This window comes from Martes martes, assembly GCF_963455335.1.
Source record: "Martes martes genome assembly, chromosome: 5".
NCBI lineage: Eukaryota > Metazoa > Chordata > Mammalia > Carnivora > Mustelidae > Martes > Martes martes.
Genome location: NC_137892.1, coordinates 86552182 through 86569464, shown reverse-complemented (window position 1 = coordinate 86569464; position 17283 = coordinate 86552182). Strand labels below are relative to the sequence as shown.

At 39.5% G+C, this 17283-nt stretch overlaps 1 protein-coding gene and 1 pseudogene across 6 annotated transcripts in view; one reads left to right on the top strand and one right to left on the bottom strand.

Moving 5' to 3' along the window:
- Nucleotides 1-17283, top strand: part of ARHGAP26 (Rho GTPase activating protein 26) — a 437763-nt gene that overhangs the window by 163042 nt on the left and 257438 nt on the right. The gene's annotated exons all lie outside the window — the stretch shown is intronic.
- On the bottom strand, nucleotides 228-517 carry LOC308343041 (large ribosomal subunit protein eL37-like; annotated as a pseudogene). The gene has a single exon. The product of its transcript is annotated as a large ribosomal subunit protein eL37-like (transcript).

Sequence of the window (17283 nt, the reverse complement as noted above, 5' to 3'; positions counted from 1 at the left end):
ACATAGAGCAAGATTTAAAGAACCATTTAAAGAGTTTGGAATAGCTAAATTAGAATTGAACATTATTTAATCTTAATTCTTCTGCAGTACCTATAAGTTACCCCTTGTTTTCTCTGAATACATTGTTAGTGATGGAAACTCTCAAAGCAGATAGACTTTTTTCTTTCCTTCTTTCCTTCCTTTTTTTTAAACCAGGACGTTTATTGTGTGACTGATTGTTGAAATCCTTAAGATGAACTAGATGCTGCCACAGCTCCCCTGTTGGGTTGAAGTGTTGTTCCTTCACAGAGTCCAGGCCTGAATCAGTGGTAGACAACTTTTAGGTGTCTATTTGACCAGTCCCAGTGGTCTTTCATATTTTAGCCTTGGCAATCCAGTTATACTTCCTTTTCCACTTGGCAGGATAGCCACATTTACCACAAGTCAACTTCTGAAGGTTGTAGGCCTTAGAGCAGTGGGGACACAATGCGTGTGTCTTAATGTGATGCTTTTCAAATGATGACGTCCCCTTCCTCATCTGGTTTCTGCAGCCGAGACCAAAGAGGCTGGAAGAGAAGGCACTTCTGCTGTGTATATAGAGTAGATAGACATTTCTACCATTAGGGTTTCGTGGGCACAATAGCTGCTTGTTGTCAGAGGTGTTTGAAAGCCACTTTCTAAGTTGTCCTTTATCTTTGCTACCATTACCTACCCTTAATTGAGCTCTTTTGTGTGTGTAAGTCACAGATTTGGCATATTACATGCCTTAACCCATTTATTCTTCTTAGTACCTTATTAAATAAGTATACTCTTAGGACATCACAAAATACTACCATTTTATAGTTGAGGAAAGTGAGACTTAGCTTTAATAACTTGGCTCAGTAGCACAGACAGTAAGTGGCTGTAGTGGTAGGGTGCAGGTTTAGGTCGCCATAACAAGGAGACTCCAAAGTGTAGTAGCTTAAGTAACATAGAAGTTAATTTTCTCTCCAAGCCTGGAAGTGAGCAGTCCATGCTTTGCAAGGTCATTCTGCCACACTCAACTCATGACTTTCGAAGTTGCTCTACTAGTCATTGCTGTTTTTCAGCCAGATAATGGAGAGGATAGTATCCAGGATCTCGAGGACGCACACATCACTTCCCCTGGCCCTAACATACTTAAATCGGCCACATCTATCTACAGGGGAGGGTGGGAAATCTAGGTTGAACATAGGCAGGCATGGACTGCCAGTACCCTGGGTATTTTATCACTTTCAGAAAGAAGACTGTAGGATGGCTGACAGTTTCCATCAAAGTGGCAGAGGTAGAATTTGAACCCATGCATAGTCCTAGATGTGTTGGTTTTTATCATTAATAGAGATGAGATTATTTGATTTTTATCATTAATGGAGATTAATAGGCATCTTGAAGATGTCTTCAAAAATTCTCACTCATTTCATTTTTATATACTTTATCTGAGTTTCTTGAGAGATTCTTCAGTTCTAGGGGAGGAAGTACCCAGGAAGAAAAAAAATCTTGTCAGAGCATACTATTCTTGGTATGGATAAAAACCCCACTGTTTTGAGGTTTCCCCAGCCCCGTAAGCTGCAGTTCTACAACGACTTTATCAACTCCATTTTAAACCTCCCCTTCCTCCCTCTCCCTGCCATTTGATATTTGTTCTCTGTCTGTATGTAATTGGTCTTACTAACCACTTGAGTTTTCCTGTAGATTAACATCTGGCTTCTGCAGATGGAAAGCATGCTGTTGAAAGAAAACATCTCCTTGCTCCAGAATGTACACATTAAAACAAGTTTAAACACAAAATAATTCTGTTTCTAAACATAATATAAAATTATTTCCTCACAGGAACATATAGCTTACATTGAGAACAACATCTCTGTGTACTTTTCAGTTTCCTGAAGAGAGAGAAACAGACAAATGGTAACTACATAAGTGGCAGGAATATTAGGCTTAATTTTGTCTCCCATTGCTGAGAGCCCCTAGGGGACATTCTTGGAGATACATACCCAGTAGAAAATTAGCAGCTCCAGTTTTAATCACAGTCTGCCTTATTAGTTAAATCTATCCCCTTAGAAGTTTTGGCTTTGGTAAGAGAAGCAGAAACCTATTTCCTTAGCTGGTTTTGGAGTGTTAGCCTTGTATCAGGGTGATTACAATGGCAGCACCTAACTTTTGTTTTTATACTTAGAGCTCAGTGGTTCTATGAATGATTATTCTGTGTTGAATCTCTCTCTCTTTTTTTTTTGGAGGGGGGTAACTTTGGTTTGCATCCTTTTTGTTCTTTTATCGTTTAATAACACCTTAGTATGGTTGGTTGGAAAAACAGTCTAAATGAGCCCTGAATTAGTTGATTTTACAGTTTTAGTTAATTGTTACATAAATTACCGTTTTTAGTGTTCAGTGACTTTCTAGTTGAAAAGAAATTTTGAATGTCTTTATGGTATTCATGGATATATAATGGAGGGAGAAATTAGAGTTGTGGTTCTGCAATGAGCATTATAGTTTTTATCTATGCTGTTAATTTAAATTCAAATGAAGGAAGCCTCATTTATACTTGGCCTGAGAAAAAGCTGGATTTATTGGCTTATGGAATTTAAAATAAGTTGGGATATAATAGTTCCAGCCCATCTGAATCCAGAAACTTCCATAATATTTGGATTTGGTTTCTTCTTTTGTGTTGGTATTTCTAGTAGGTTCTTTCCAGTTATGGTGATAGGCTTTCAGACTGTTCCAGGTTTACATTATATTATCAAGAACAGGAGCCAGGAAACTTATTCTGTTAAAAGGCTAGAGAGTAATTATTTTAGGCCTTGGGAGGCCTCTGGTCACTATTGTAGCTAATCAGCTTTGCTGTTGTAGCTCAAAAGCAGCCATCAACAATGGCTGCTTTTGAGCTACAACAGCAAAGCTGATGTATGGCTGCATTTCAATAAAAATTTATTTATAAAAACAGGTAGAAGCCAGATTTCAGTCATGGGTCATACTTTGTTGATCCCTCATCTATAAGTCTAGTGGAAAGAGAGCCTTATGTAATAATTCTAAAGAAGTCCCATATTTGAATTTTCTTGGACTAAATACTTGGACCATAGGGTGGGATAGTTGAATTGACCAGACCTGACTCCCCTGCCCACTGTGCTAGAACTGTGGTGGTGGAGAAATTTTGGCTTCCCCTAAGGGAAAAATCAAAGCGTTGTTATATGAGCGGGGGGGGGGGGGGATATGAGATAGGTAAAAGTGACAGAGTTTCTCCCTACTCCAATATCTATATTTCATTAAAATTTCTATTCGAAGAGCTTATTCTTTGATACTTGGCCAAGAGTGAAAACCACAAGTTTACCACTAACCTCATACTTAATTGTGAAAGACTAAAGGCTTTCTCCCTAAGAATGGGAACAAGACAAAAATGTTCATTTCTAACAGTTTTATTCAGTATTGTACTGGGAGTCATAGCCAGAGGAATAGGGCAAGAAAAAAAAAAGGCCTACAGATGTGAGTATATAACTATTTTTTTAAAACAACAAGCTAGTGAGTAAGATACAGTTTTGAAATGATTCTTCTGGATTTTCCTGACTTTCTGTTAAATCTGGGTTGACAAGCTATAGACTCATTGTTGTAACCACATAAGCTTTTGTTTTAATCTTCTGTTACCTGGTCCTTACCTGCCTCCCACCTAGACTGTGGGTAACCTGAGCCAAATGCCCACAGCTGGAGCATTCATCCTTGTTTGTCCATTACCAACATAGCATCTGGTACAGGCACACACACAATCTGAAGTATTTATTATTCTCTCTACACTATGGAAAGATGACCCAGCGACTCAGTGGAACTAGTAGGATAACCTGGACCCTTGGAGCCTGGATCAGCCTCTCTAAACTGTGTTCCCATATATTTCTCTTAGCTATGATTAACGATGTCTGTCTGGAACTGCTGTTATTACCACCTTATTTTAGAAGTATTAGTTCTCTTTCATATTCCAAGGATTCTTCAGTGAAATTAGGTATTTATCTAATGAACCACTCCTTGAATATCTTTTGATGCCAGAATTATGTAGAATTAGTTTAGGAAGATAAGAAACAGGTGGTATAGCATGAAAGATGGTGTGTAAATCCATGTATTAGTTGAAACTATGAAACTGATACTTTTATAGGTCAGAAAAGGCCCCGTACTGGCTTTTTCTTATAGCAGAACCTCCTACTTGTGGAGCAGTGTCACACCCTTATTTATATAAGGGGGTCGAGTGCCTGAAAAGGTCAGGCAGCTTTGGTTGATCTTGGATAGATAATCCAGGTCTGCTAGCTTCCAGCTCTGTGCTGTTTTTACTACAACACACATACTGCTGAATTATTAGGAAGCTGTAGTTGAATTGTATCTACCCTCTCTTTTAGGTGGAGCTACTTTATTGTGGCTCCTGCAGTGGTTGAAGAGAAAAGAGGAAGACACTAAGGAAAAACCACTCCTCTCATGAGAGGACAAGACAGTGTGGCTTCCTTCTGCTTGCCTCCATTTTAAAGAAATCTTCTGTTTTAGTCCTGTGGACTTGGAGACTGAACGAAGTGTGCTCTTCCTCTTATCTTTTTCTGCTGTGCCCAAGCTCTAGCCCCTAAGTGCTTCAAAAACTCCTAGAATAAATGAATAGTTGCATTGTATTTTACGCTCTGCACCCAGTACCTGAAAGAGCTGTTTAGAGTATTTACAGGAAAAAGTAAGATTGATTACCATTAAGATCAGATTCTGGGATCAGAAGCAGAATGTTATGGTGGTTAAGAATGTAGTGTAGGGGGGCGCCTGGGTGGCTCCGTGGGTTAAAGCCGCTGCCTTCGGCTCAGGTCATGATCCCAGCGTCCTGGGATCGAGCCCCGCATCGGGCTCTCTGCTCAGCAGGGAGCCTGCTTCCTCCCTTCTCTCTCTGCCTGCCTCTCTGCCTACTTGTGATCTGTCTGTCAAATAAATAAAATCTTAAAAAAAAAAAAAAGAATGTAGTGTAGGTTCTGGGCACTTGGGTGGCTCTGTTGGCTGAATGTTTAACTCTTGACCTCAGCTCAGGTCTTGATCTCATAGTCATGAGTTAGAGCCCCACACTGGGCTCCGAGCTCTGTATGGAGCCTACTTAAAAAAAGGAAGGTAGGCTCTGCCAACCCAAGTTTAAATCCCTACTCATCACTAATAGGTCTCTCACCTTGTACAATGACTTAGTCCCTGCAAACATGTTTCTTTGGTAGCAAAATGGAGATAATAATAGTATCTTCCTATACAATTGTTTTGTAAGGATCAGTATATATGTCAAGTGATTAGCACAAGTCCTGTACATGGTCAAGCGCTCACTGAAAGTTAGTTCTTATTGTTGTCTTTTTGGAGAGGGGGGCAGATAGTAGGATAACTGGATTCTCTTTCTAGCTTCCATTTCTAAATTACTTGGCTCATTTGAGCACAAAATTTATTTAAAGTCACCTTGCCTGGGTTCACCAGAGGGCAGGCAGGGACTGCTTTCACTTGTATGGAAAAAGTGATTTCACTGAGCAGTCAGGCTTAACTTGAAGTCTGCAAGTAGAGGATTATGAAGTAACTGTAGCCTGCATTGCTATAATGCATCCCAGGCCTGGCAGTTCATCAGCCCAGCTGTATGCTAAGCTCACCTCACCATTTCACTACAAATGCTTAGATTTTCCTTTCCATGGTAAAATAACTGATCAAAGGTATCTGAATGGTGAAGAAGGTGTGGGGTGAAATTGCTAAGCTCTTGTGTGATGATGCAGTTCTCACTCCTTTATGAGTGGTGCAATGGTTTGGAAGGATAGTTCTGCCTAGTTTCTGAGAGCTTTCTTTGTAATAGCACATAGTGTGAGGTGAAGAGTCTGAAGGTGAGGTCTCTGGTTTGCTTCCCTTTTCTCCCACTTGTCCCCCAGTTGCTAGGAAATAGGATTAGACTTCTATATTATTTTCCTTGTGTTTCTTTTTCTCTTACTAGAGCAAGAAGCTGGCTGCAAGCTTTCTCTTTGAGGCCTGTGAATGTTTTTATATAGGTAGAATTCATAATAGTATTTAATATTATCACACCAATGTTTACAAGTCTTAAAAGAAATTGAATACTATTCCCTTGGTGTTTGTTCCTTTTGGTTAGATGTTCTTGCGAAGAGCAGTTTCTCATAAAAGTCAGACTGTTTAATTGAGCAATGTGAGATACAAAGTAGGAGGAAAGAGAAAGTCAGATGAAATTGAGTTTTATGCTCAGGAGTTGATGAAACTTTCCCAAGAAGTGGAATGACAGCCAGAAGATTTTTTCCTTGAATGTTAGGACTTCATAACATGTTGGCGGCACTTCTTCCAGTCGTAGACATTCTTCTTTTAGCATTTAGCAAACATTTATAGATTGTCCACCAATTACTTTGATGGACAATGAAGATCCAAGATGAGAGAGGAACAGGCCACCTTAATAGAATTGGTTTGCTGCTGTTTCCCCATTGCCTTGTACAGTGGCTGGCACAAAGTGAGCACTAGCAAATATTTGTTGAACAACTAGAGTCAAAATTCAAGAGTCAAAGATAACTGAGTGTTAATTATTTTATTTTATTTTTTGTTTTGTTTTTTTTTATTTTATTATTTTTTGCAGGAAATTGGGTTGCTTTCTTTATGTGAGCCCATGTGCATAATTATATTTCTTGATTTTGTAGTCTATTTATATACATACCTATCTACTTGTTACCAGAATTTAGGTGAGTGATTGTTAATCTTTTTTGATGCCATGGATTTGTTTGACAATCAGGTAAAGCTTTTAGACCATTTCTCAGATGCATAAAATAAAGTAAAATTCCTTTAAAAAGGAAAAAAAGTAATGTAGACATAGTTACCAAAATATTAAAACCACTTGGAATATAATTCTATGCTTCTCTAATTATCACATTATTTAATAAAAGGAAGGGCAGGTCTGATAAGTCCTATAAATGATAATTCAGAATATCTGCAACAGTAGTAATGTTATATGGGAACACCTATAATTTTTATTCGTGACAGTGTCATAACCACTGTGGTTTGTTGCCCATGCTCATATTGAAGGAAATGCTAAAGTTCAGTTAAAGGTTAGGGCAAGAGAGGTTCATTTTTTTAATCCACCATCCAAGTTCATGGACCCTTGTATTCTGTCTGCAGACTCCATTTCTTTGCAAAGCCATTTGGAGACACTTGATTCCTGACTTCCAAGCTCTTGTCTCACCTTGTAATAGTAAATTGATTGGTTTGATTACTTGATTTATATTTGTCCCCCTGCTGGATTATCGTATTCAACAGGACAGGAGCATTGTCAGGGTTTTTTGTTGTTGTTGTTGTTGTTGTTTTGTTTTTGTATCTTTTGTACATACTCTTTGGCTCAGAGAAGGTGTTCAGTACATACCTGTCAAATAATCAGATGAATGAACCTAAGGAAAATTAAAGTATGGTTGGTTTTGTGTGACTTGTTCTTAACAAGGCTGGTTCTTGGCAATTCCCCACCTACCTTTTATGGATCGCCACACATCTGCTATTTAATATTTTACTTCTTTGTTCACTTTTTTGGACTAAGCATAGACATAAAATCCCTTTTTTTTTTAAATTTTTTTATTTTAATAAACATATAATGTATTTTTATCCCCAGGGGTATAGGTCTGTGAATCGTCAGGTTTACACATTTCACAGCACTCATCATAGCCCATACCCTCCCCAATGTCCATTTCCCCACCACCCTCTCCCGTCCCCCCTCCCCCCCGCAACCCTCAGTCTGTTTCTTGAGATTGAGTCTTTTATGGTTTGTCTCCCTCCCAATCCCATCTTTTCATTTTTTCTTTTCTTACCTCCCCCCAACCCCCCCGCCTTGCATCTCCACTTCCTCATATCAAAGAGATCATATGATAGTTGTCTTTCTCCGATTGACTTATTTCGCTAAGCATGATACCCTCTAGTTCCATCCACGTCGTCGCAAATGGCAAGATTTCATGTCTTTTGATGGCTGCATAGTATTCCATTGTGTATATATACCACATCTTCTTTATCCATTCATCTGTTGATGGACATCTAGGCTCTTTCCACAGTTTGGCTATTGTGGACATTGCTGCTATAAACATTCGGGTGCACGTGCCCCTTCAGAGCACCACATTTGTATCTTTGGGATATATACCCAGGAGTGCAATTGTTGGGTCGTAGGGTAGCTCTATTTTCAGTTTTTTGAGGAACCTCCACACTGTTTTCCAGAGTGGTTACACCGGCTTGCGTTCCCACCAACAGTGTAGGAGGGTTCCCCTTTCTCCACATCCTCGCCAGCATCTGTCATTTCCTGACTTGTCAATTTTAGCCATTCTGACTGGTGTGAGGTGGTATCTCATTGTGGTTTTGATTTGATTTTCCCTGATGCCGAGTGATGTGGAGCACTTTTTCATGTGTCTGTTGGCCATCTGGATGTCTTCTTTGCAGAAATGTCTGTTCATGTCCTCTGCCCATTTCTTGATTGGATTATTTGTTCTTTGGGTGTTGAGTTTGATAAGCTCTTTATAGATTTTGGATACTAGCCCTTTATCTGATATGTCGTTTGCAAATATCTTCTCCCATTCTGTCAGTTGTCTTTTGGTTTTGTTAACTGTTTCCTTTGCTGTGCAAAAGCTCATAAAATCCCTTTTGATTGCGTTCAGCATTTTCTGCAAGCCTCAGATCTCAGCTTGTTGACCACCTGCACACTACCACCTCTCTAGGCTTGAGGCCTTTGTCATGGGCATTAGTTACACTTGTATCCTCATACTTGATTGTATGAGGATACATACTTGGACCCTCCATCCCCAGCCATAATGGAAGGCAAAAGTCCATCTCTCAAGTTAAACCTGTAGTATGTATCCTTCCAGGACTTTCTGTATATTTATTCCTGTACATGTAATCTAGGAATAAACTCCTCTGTTTTGTAGAATTTTTGACATAGTATAGATTTCCTATAGATTCTTAAACCTTCAGTGTTTGACATGTAGGCACTTCTCAGCTTTTCCTCATGCCATTGTAATGTGCAGAATAATAGACTGGAAACCCGTGTACGTACTTCACTGTTTACCTATTTCAGCATTTGTCCAGGGTATATACCAAGTGGAATTGCATGTCGAATGGTAGGCACATTTAATATTTTAATGAATATTAACAGATTACTCTCAAAAAAAGTACTTAATTATACTGCTTCCTGTCAGTTACAAAGGTGCCTATTTTCTCTAATCCTTTGCCAATACTGTATAATTTAAGTGTGTGTGTTTATGTGTCAGTCTGATGGTGGAAAAATGTATGTTGCTTTTATTTGCCTTCTTTTTAAAAATTTTTATTTATTTAATTTATTTATTTGACAGAGAGAGATACAGCGAGAGAGGGAACACAGCACAGGGAGAGGGAGAGGGAGAAGCAGGCTCCTCGTGGAGCAGGGAGCCGGATGCCGATGCCGGGCTCAATCCCAGGACCCTGGGATCGTGACCTGAGCCGAAGGCAGACGCTTAATGACTGAGCCACCCAGGCGCCCCTCATTTGCCTTCTTAAATTACTAATGAGATTGTTGAAAATCTTCCATGTTTCACCTTCTCAGTGAGCGATATATATAAGGTCCATAAGACAATATATGGCATGTGATTCATGCTATATATAGTATTATCATTATTCCTTTTTCAAATTTCCGACCTTGGGATTATACCCATCATTTTTCTCAGTTCTGCTTTCTAAAGCCCAGTGTAGAAACCTAACTTATTCTAATGTTCTTTATGACTTTTTCACTTCATATTTTCTAGCAACCCACATCTGCTGCTGAGTTTTGGAGTGGTGAATAACAAAGGCACTTCTCGTGTCTCATCTGAACTGCTCTTCTCCCAGTTCAGCAGGCTACATGAACTAAATGGGAACCTGAAGATTCTCTGTACCTGTGTACTCTTAATAGCAGTCAGCAACCCGTTGGACTTAGCCAGCTCTTACCAAGGTCCTTCTAACTCCTGAGGAGAAAGTGTCCCATCCCTTCTCAAGGAGCCACAGTAGCTGCAGTTTCTAACAGCTTCAAGGGCTCTCAGCCCAAGGGCCCTGACCCAGATGTGCCCCTCCCTGTAGCTGATGGGTGTTGCTCCTTTCAGCCCTCTGACCTCTGGGTCCATCTCTGAGAAGAGAAACAGGATGCCTGCCACTCTCTCTACCTCTTCAGGGGTTAGTCACTATTCTGCCTCCTCCCAGTTTTGTTAATTACACATAAATTTTTGGGGGGGGGACGGAATATATTTTTATATTTTTGTGTCCTAGGTTAACTACTGTCCAATCTCTGAAGAGGCTGGCATAAGTAAGTCTGTAGCTGTGAAGGCTTCTGTCATCACTTAGTTGGTCATTTGAATCAGAATTAAGGCCAAAGTAAGAGTTAGCTGTTTTGTTTCTTTCGTCTGGAAGGTGACATTTTTGTAAGTCAAGAATTTATCAGAGGCGTGTGTGTGTGTGTATATGTGTGTGTGTGTTTATGTATTAGCTCATTTTTATTTTTTAACTTCTCATTTTAAAATCACTTCAGACTTACAAAAATGTTACAAAAAGAGAAAAACAGTACAAAGAATTCCACAATACTCTCTACCCAGATATCCAAAATACTAACATCTTGCATAAGTATAGCCTAATGATCAAACCAGGAAATTAACTTTGATATAATCTTATATCTATTTTACAGATCTCAAATTTTACCAGTTGTCCAGTAATTATATATATAAAATCTTTTTTGGGGGGAGGGATCTTGAATCTTTTAAAGACCAGGATCACATATTGTGTTTAGTTGTCACATCACCTTAGTTTCGTTTAACTTGTATCATTTTAGTGGCTGGGCTTTTTAAAGGCATATTACCATCAGTAGATGTCAAGATAGTTGAAACCCTCCATCAGGACAGCATCCTATCTCTGTTCCCATCTTGAGGTGGATTTGGGGACTGTTATCCGTTTCCTACCTCCATCTAGGTGATAATTCATATCTTTCCACAACCAAACCACTTACGTTTCTGTCTGCTTCCAAAGGCTCTCTGATAGGCATTCAACCTAGTGTTTGTAGGTTTTCTCACAATACTTCTATTTCTTTTGAACCTTTTGTCTTCTGCCCTAACTACTCACATCATATATTCTTCCTAGTGCAATTTACTATGTTTATTATCTGTGTTGCTGTTGTTGATTTAAAGGCAATTGAGGCTGTAATATCTTAATAGACATTCCGTAGAGTGACCTTCTGCCTCTAGCAGCAGCACCAATTACTCTTGGCCCTCTCTCAGATGTTATGGCAGTGATTCATGGGAGTGGAGATTATGGTTGGATTAGCTTCAGTTTTTTTTTCCCTCTGTGGAAAAGGCAGTCAGTAAGAGAAGGATCTTTTTAGAGTGACTTTGTTCAATTTGAAGAATGATTGAACTAGCTCTTAGGTCCATTTTTGCAGCTTTCTCTTGCATCATAAAAGCCTGGAAGTGGACATATGTGTTAGTGATCAAATCAAGGATGGCATTTAAAAAAAAATATTGACAGATCTGGAGGCATTTTGAATATTAGGAAGTTTGTGAATTAGGTTGTTTGCTTTGTGATGAGGTGTGGAACAAGATAAGCATTTAAAAAAAAAATTATCCTGGGTTTGCTGAATCGGGCTCCACTCTGGTCAAGTCAAGAGGACTGATGATGCCAATGTGACTGTGTTCTTTTAAGGTGTGTTTCAAAAAATTTCTGCCCCATGACCCTGCAAGAAAACACCAGAACAAATATAAACACATTCTAAAAGCAAAGCCATTTTCTAGTATGGTTTTTAAAAGTCTTCCCTTCTGGTTATCTGAAAAATAGTGCAGACGTGTGGTCTAGTGGTTACAGCCAAAGGCTAAGCAGAAGGAACATGGCCCTGGCCAGCCCCCAGCCAGCTGCCGCCATTGTTCTCTCATACTGTGTGGTCTTGACCCAATGCCCAGAAATGCAAGTTCTCCCTCCCCCCACAATTCCCCCTCGTCCCACCTTCTTTAATACTCCCCCCCCCCTTTTTTAAAGCAAAAAAGAGCACAGGGTGAGGGGAACCAGAAAATGAATTAAGATTCCTCAGGTTAGAAATACATGCGCTCTTATAAGTAATCATTGCTAATTAGTTTTGTTGGTTTCAAAACAGATTTATTGTAGCCAGACTAAGGAAATCATCACTATTCTTGGGGTTAGTGGATATGGGTTTTTTGTTTTGATTTTATTTTTAGAGGAGAGGGTTCCTAGTGTTGGAATAAATTGGAGCATCTTTTACTTTCCCTTTTCTTTGCAACTTCTTGACAGAAATGAGTGCTGTCTTTCTCTTGATAGAATGTTGGATGGATAACAATATATTGCTTTGGCACTTTCCCCTGGTTCATACCTCTGTGTATGGTCATTCTAGGGTGATTCAACTTACTGAGGGCAGGCCTTGATAATATCCTTTCTGCTCTGATGCTTAGCAGAGTGCTCTGAAACCCAAGAAGCACCTATTACTCATTGAATTAATTTGGAGGCAATGCGTTAAGGGGAGTCCTGCTAAGTAATGCACGGTCAGATTTGTCTTTTGCGTGTCTTAGGTTCTGGTCATTTTTGGCTCCTCTAAATAGAAATCTATAAAGACAAAGATCTTGACTTTGTTTTTCTTCACTACATCCCCAGCACCTAGAACAACCCCAGGCCCAAATCACTGTGCATAAGGATTGAGAATCCATGTTTAGTAAATATCTTTTAAATGAATAAATGGAAAAAAGAGTACCCAGGGGTGTGTGGCTTTTTTTTTAAGCAACATGCTTTGAACTTACTGCATTTACATCCTTGCTGCTCAGGATTCCTCTCTGCTTCTTAATAATTGTTATATGGCAGGCACCAGTGGTGCTGCAACAGAGAAAGTCTCAGAGTAGAAGGGTTTTTAGAGACCAAAGATTTGGAATTGATTGAAGTTAATAATCTGTAAACCGTTGTCTCCTGTCTGTAGTACTAACAATAAGGTTAGGATGTATATGTATGAAATTTTATACATAATACATAATGTGTACCTATACTTGTGTGTGTATATTATTATATATACTTACATATTTTTAATTTGTCGTCTACTGGCTTTCCTTGAATTTCTGAAAAACACATAAATATATTCAGAGCTCTAGTTCCTATGGGTCACGTCACCATGCTATAGAAGAAACTGGCTACCAGCATCCTATGGCCGTGCGAAAGAGGCCTACAGTTGATAGCTAAGAGCTGATCTTAGTTGGTCTTCCATTTCCTGAAATCATTCCTTTACTTTAGGCCTTTATTTCGAATTCGGAAACATATACTTTAAGAAAAAGTATGTGTTTATATATGTACATACACACATTTGTGCAATGACGAGGTATAATAAAGGACTTGGCAGTAGGCATTCATTATAATTTCCCAAGTGGGTTTCACTCTGTGTATAGTGGATTCCTTTTGTCTTAGTTTACTTCAGTGGTTGTGGTGAAGTAACCCTTACATTGGCTTTGGAGTCAGCCAGTATGAGTTTGAATCTTGATCTGCTCAGTTTACCCAGTTGTAAAATGGAGAGAGTGATAGTCCTTACGAGACTCCACAAGGTACCAAATTGTTAGGTATTCATTCTATAAAGATTAGCTGTGTAATGGATAGTCCATTATAGAGAGTTACATATTCTATACATGCCTATGTACATAGGCATATGTACATCATTGTCTAGGGATTTGAAAGATCCATTCTGACTCTCCATTAACTGCCTTTTGGGCTATGTACAGTCAGTAGAACTATAATGATTCAGAAAAACCCAAGTATGGTATATTTCATTATTTTTGGCAGCAGAGCTTAGAAGAGGATAAAAAACAAAGCAAAAACATTAATACTTAAAATCAATTTAGGACTAAAACTTGGATGAAAGTATGCTTCTAAATTGTCAGGCCAGTTCTGCTAACTCTGTGTCAGAATGGTAACAATACTTAGCAACAACACATTAAACAAGCCTAGAAATGTCCTACTGAGGTTTATAGCTTAATTTTCAGAGATCAGGTTGAAGTGTCTTCGCAGATGGGATTGTGGAGGCTACTTAGGGTGTCCTACTATCCTGGTTTTGTTGCAAAGACTTATATGAAAAGATGCAGGAGCAGAGCTGGATCCCTCTCACCGGTTCCAGTAAGCCTTCGTTTTTTTGCCACTGTTGTCCCTTTAGCGCTAAAATCTAATAATGAGTATTGGGTTTCTGCCGTTCTGCAGTTAGCCTGGTATTACCCAATCAGAATTTGTTTCTAGAGGTTAAGATCAATTTTACATAGGATGTGGGCTATTTCTTGGATTGGTGTGTCAGTCAGTATTCTTAGGGGGGTCAGGACTGTTCAGTGGATTGTTCTAAACTCAGGCCACCATGTAGTTGATTTGGTCTATGAAGTTATCACAATCAAACAAGGATTGATACCAGCAGAGGAACTAGAGACCCAGAGAGCAAGTTTGAGGGGTGAGGAGGGAGGGAAGTAGTTAGAACTTGAATAAATAAACTTGAATCAAGTGATGTGGTTAACAAGGACTTCTCACTTTGGGATAGATTTGGGGAGGAGTGTGGTGGTAGTATCTGTGAGCCCTTCAATGTGGCAGGCAAGATGTTTGGATATGGATATGCTAAGGAGAAAAGCCCGTAGCGTTTCTTTGTTTGTCAGAGGGCACTGTGATATACTGCCACCTGGGCACTTCGTGTAGACCTGGTTGTTTCATGAGAATAAATATTTGGGGGAGGGCTCTCTTCCTTAATGTCTAGTGAAGTAATGACATTGTTTCTTCTGAGCTTCCTTGTGAGTTAAAGAGGTCTTAGAATGCTTCACAGTCTAGTGCATTTGTCTGGGTCAAGTGCATTTGTCTACCGTCTGCCTGCATTTTGAGCTTGCTCAAAGATAGTATACATTTTCATTTCTTTCACAGATGAGTCATACAGAGGACATGCTTTGAAGAGTGAGTGAGTGTGTATGTGTGTGTGAGAGAGAAGTGGTGTGAGGGAGTGGGGAGTGACAGGCACAGGGAGAGAGGGCACATGTGCATTTGGAGGTTGTTTTCAGTCTCACCATTGGGTTTCCATGTTGGATTGATACCCCATTTTGATTAGTGCTTATTAGCTTTCCTTGTTCTGACTCCACAATTAACAATTAAACTGAGACTAGTGGTGTGATTTCTTTTTCCACACTCTTTATGAATAGCTTTAAATGTTTTTCTTGTAAGAAAAGTAGAATCAGCATTGTGTTTTCTTTTTCCTGGAAAGCTCTATTCCTTTCAGTTTTTATTCCTAGTTCAAACAAGAAATTCTTAAGGTGATTTTTTTTTCCCTGCATGTTCTTTCTTGTTTGGTTCTCTTTTTGTTACCAGAGTGCTCTGCTTCTGGCTTTGATGGTCAATCCAAGTCATTGACCAAGGAAGTCAACTTCACGGTTATAAGAAAGTCTGTGAATCTCTGCTTGTTCTCATTGAACTTATCCCTGACCAAGTTATTATAGAGACCTATTTAGATTAGAGGAGAGCCACAGAGATGGCTGTGGGAGTTACATGAAGAAAAGAAACACTGATTCAGGATTATGGATGGGTCCTCTGTAAGGATAATTTCTTCTGGGAGAGCCTTTCTTGCTAGTTCCATAGTACTTTTCCTGTGAGATAGTTTTTAGGGTGGTAGATGTATGGGAAGCAGAAACACTACTTTCTCTCAAAATGATCATTGTCTTTGGAGGACCTTTGAGGAAGGCTATACATGTAAAATGAGAAGATGGGAGGCACAGTGTCCCCATGTTTATTGCTCTTTTGGGCAGTAGCAGAAGGAACACCAAATTAGGATTTGGGCTGGGATCTAATCGAGTCAGCTAGCCATGGACCTTGAGCAAGTAGCTGACTTTTAGTACTTGATTGCCTCATCTGAAAAATATATTTGAGCTCATCAGGGTGGTAGGTGTGTCAGTCATTAGGATCTTACCAGTTTTAAGGTGATGTGAATCCACATCTTCTGACTAAACAACTAGTCAAATTCTGCAGATCTACAGATTTGCAGCTACTACTAGAGTGGCTGAGGGTCCTTCCTCCGGGAGCCTCCGTACTGGTCTGGATGTTTATTTACAAAGTTATTCTACATCTGCAGTTTGGAGTTGAACACGCTATAAGAGGAATACCCAAGTTGGTGTAGCAGATGGGTTCATTTCCTAGGGCTGCTGAAAACAAATTACTGCAGACTTGGTGGCTTACAATAATATACATTTATTGTCTCACAGTTCTGAAGGCCAGAAGTCCTAAATCAGGGTGTCAACCGGCCAACAGTCCTTCCAAATTCTCTAAGAGAGGAATCTTTTTTGCCTCTTGCAGCCTCTGGTGGCCCTGGGAATTTCTTGGCTTGTGGCTACCTCATTCTCATTTCTGCCTCTGTTTTCATGTGGTCTTCTCCATGTCTTCCTTTCTGTCCCTTATAGAGGCACTTGTCTTTGGACTGAGGGCTAGCTAGATCACCCAAGATGATCTTTCTTAATTACATCTACAAAGAACATCTTTTTTTTTTTTTTCCTAATTGAAGTCATATTTATAAGGTTAGGGCTCAGGCATATCTTTACATGGGCCACTGTTCAATTCACCAGAGCAGGTTGATTTCTTTTCTTAGTCTCTACATTTTAGAGATGGCATATGCCATCTTTGATGCCAACACTTGGCTGTGGGATTGGGATCTAATTGGGGAGTTTTCTGTTACGGTCATATTTGTTTTGTGTCTTGTTCTGCTGTCTTAGTCAGATGCACTCAAACCTGTTTTAGTGTTTGCCTATAGATTGCTTTCTTACTGACCTTCCTTGTTCTTATAGATGTTGTAGCATGAGCCGGAAGCAGAGGAAAGCCTTGGCTCATTAGTGGAGGGGACGGCTTGGGAGTGGGGACAAATTGATAGAAAAGTGAAAAGTAACTTTGAAACAGTGGATGGGAACTTTGTTCCCTGGACTATTCTGTTATTCAAAGGCAGAAACAGGTATTTGCTCTGAGAAAACTCCATTACTACTGGACCGCCATTCCTGTTGGCAGTTTGTTTTTACTGTATTTGCTTGTTTTTATTAAGGTGGAAGTAGCCACAATGGCACGGAGAGGGTATAGCTTATAATATTTTGTACCAGCAAGTGTCCTTAAGTTATGCTGGGGTTTAGCTTGACAAAATGAGCACCCACACCTCCCAGGATGTCCCTCACTGGAATCCTACTGGCCCTCTCCTTCATTAACATGCGAGAGGAAAGTAAGCTGTTCTTCAAAATTTTTAACCTCTGGAATTCAATTCCAGTGAACATTTTTTTAGTATAAACA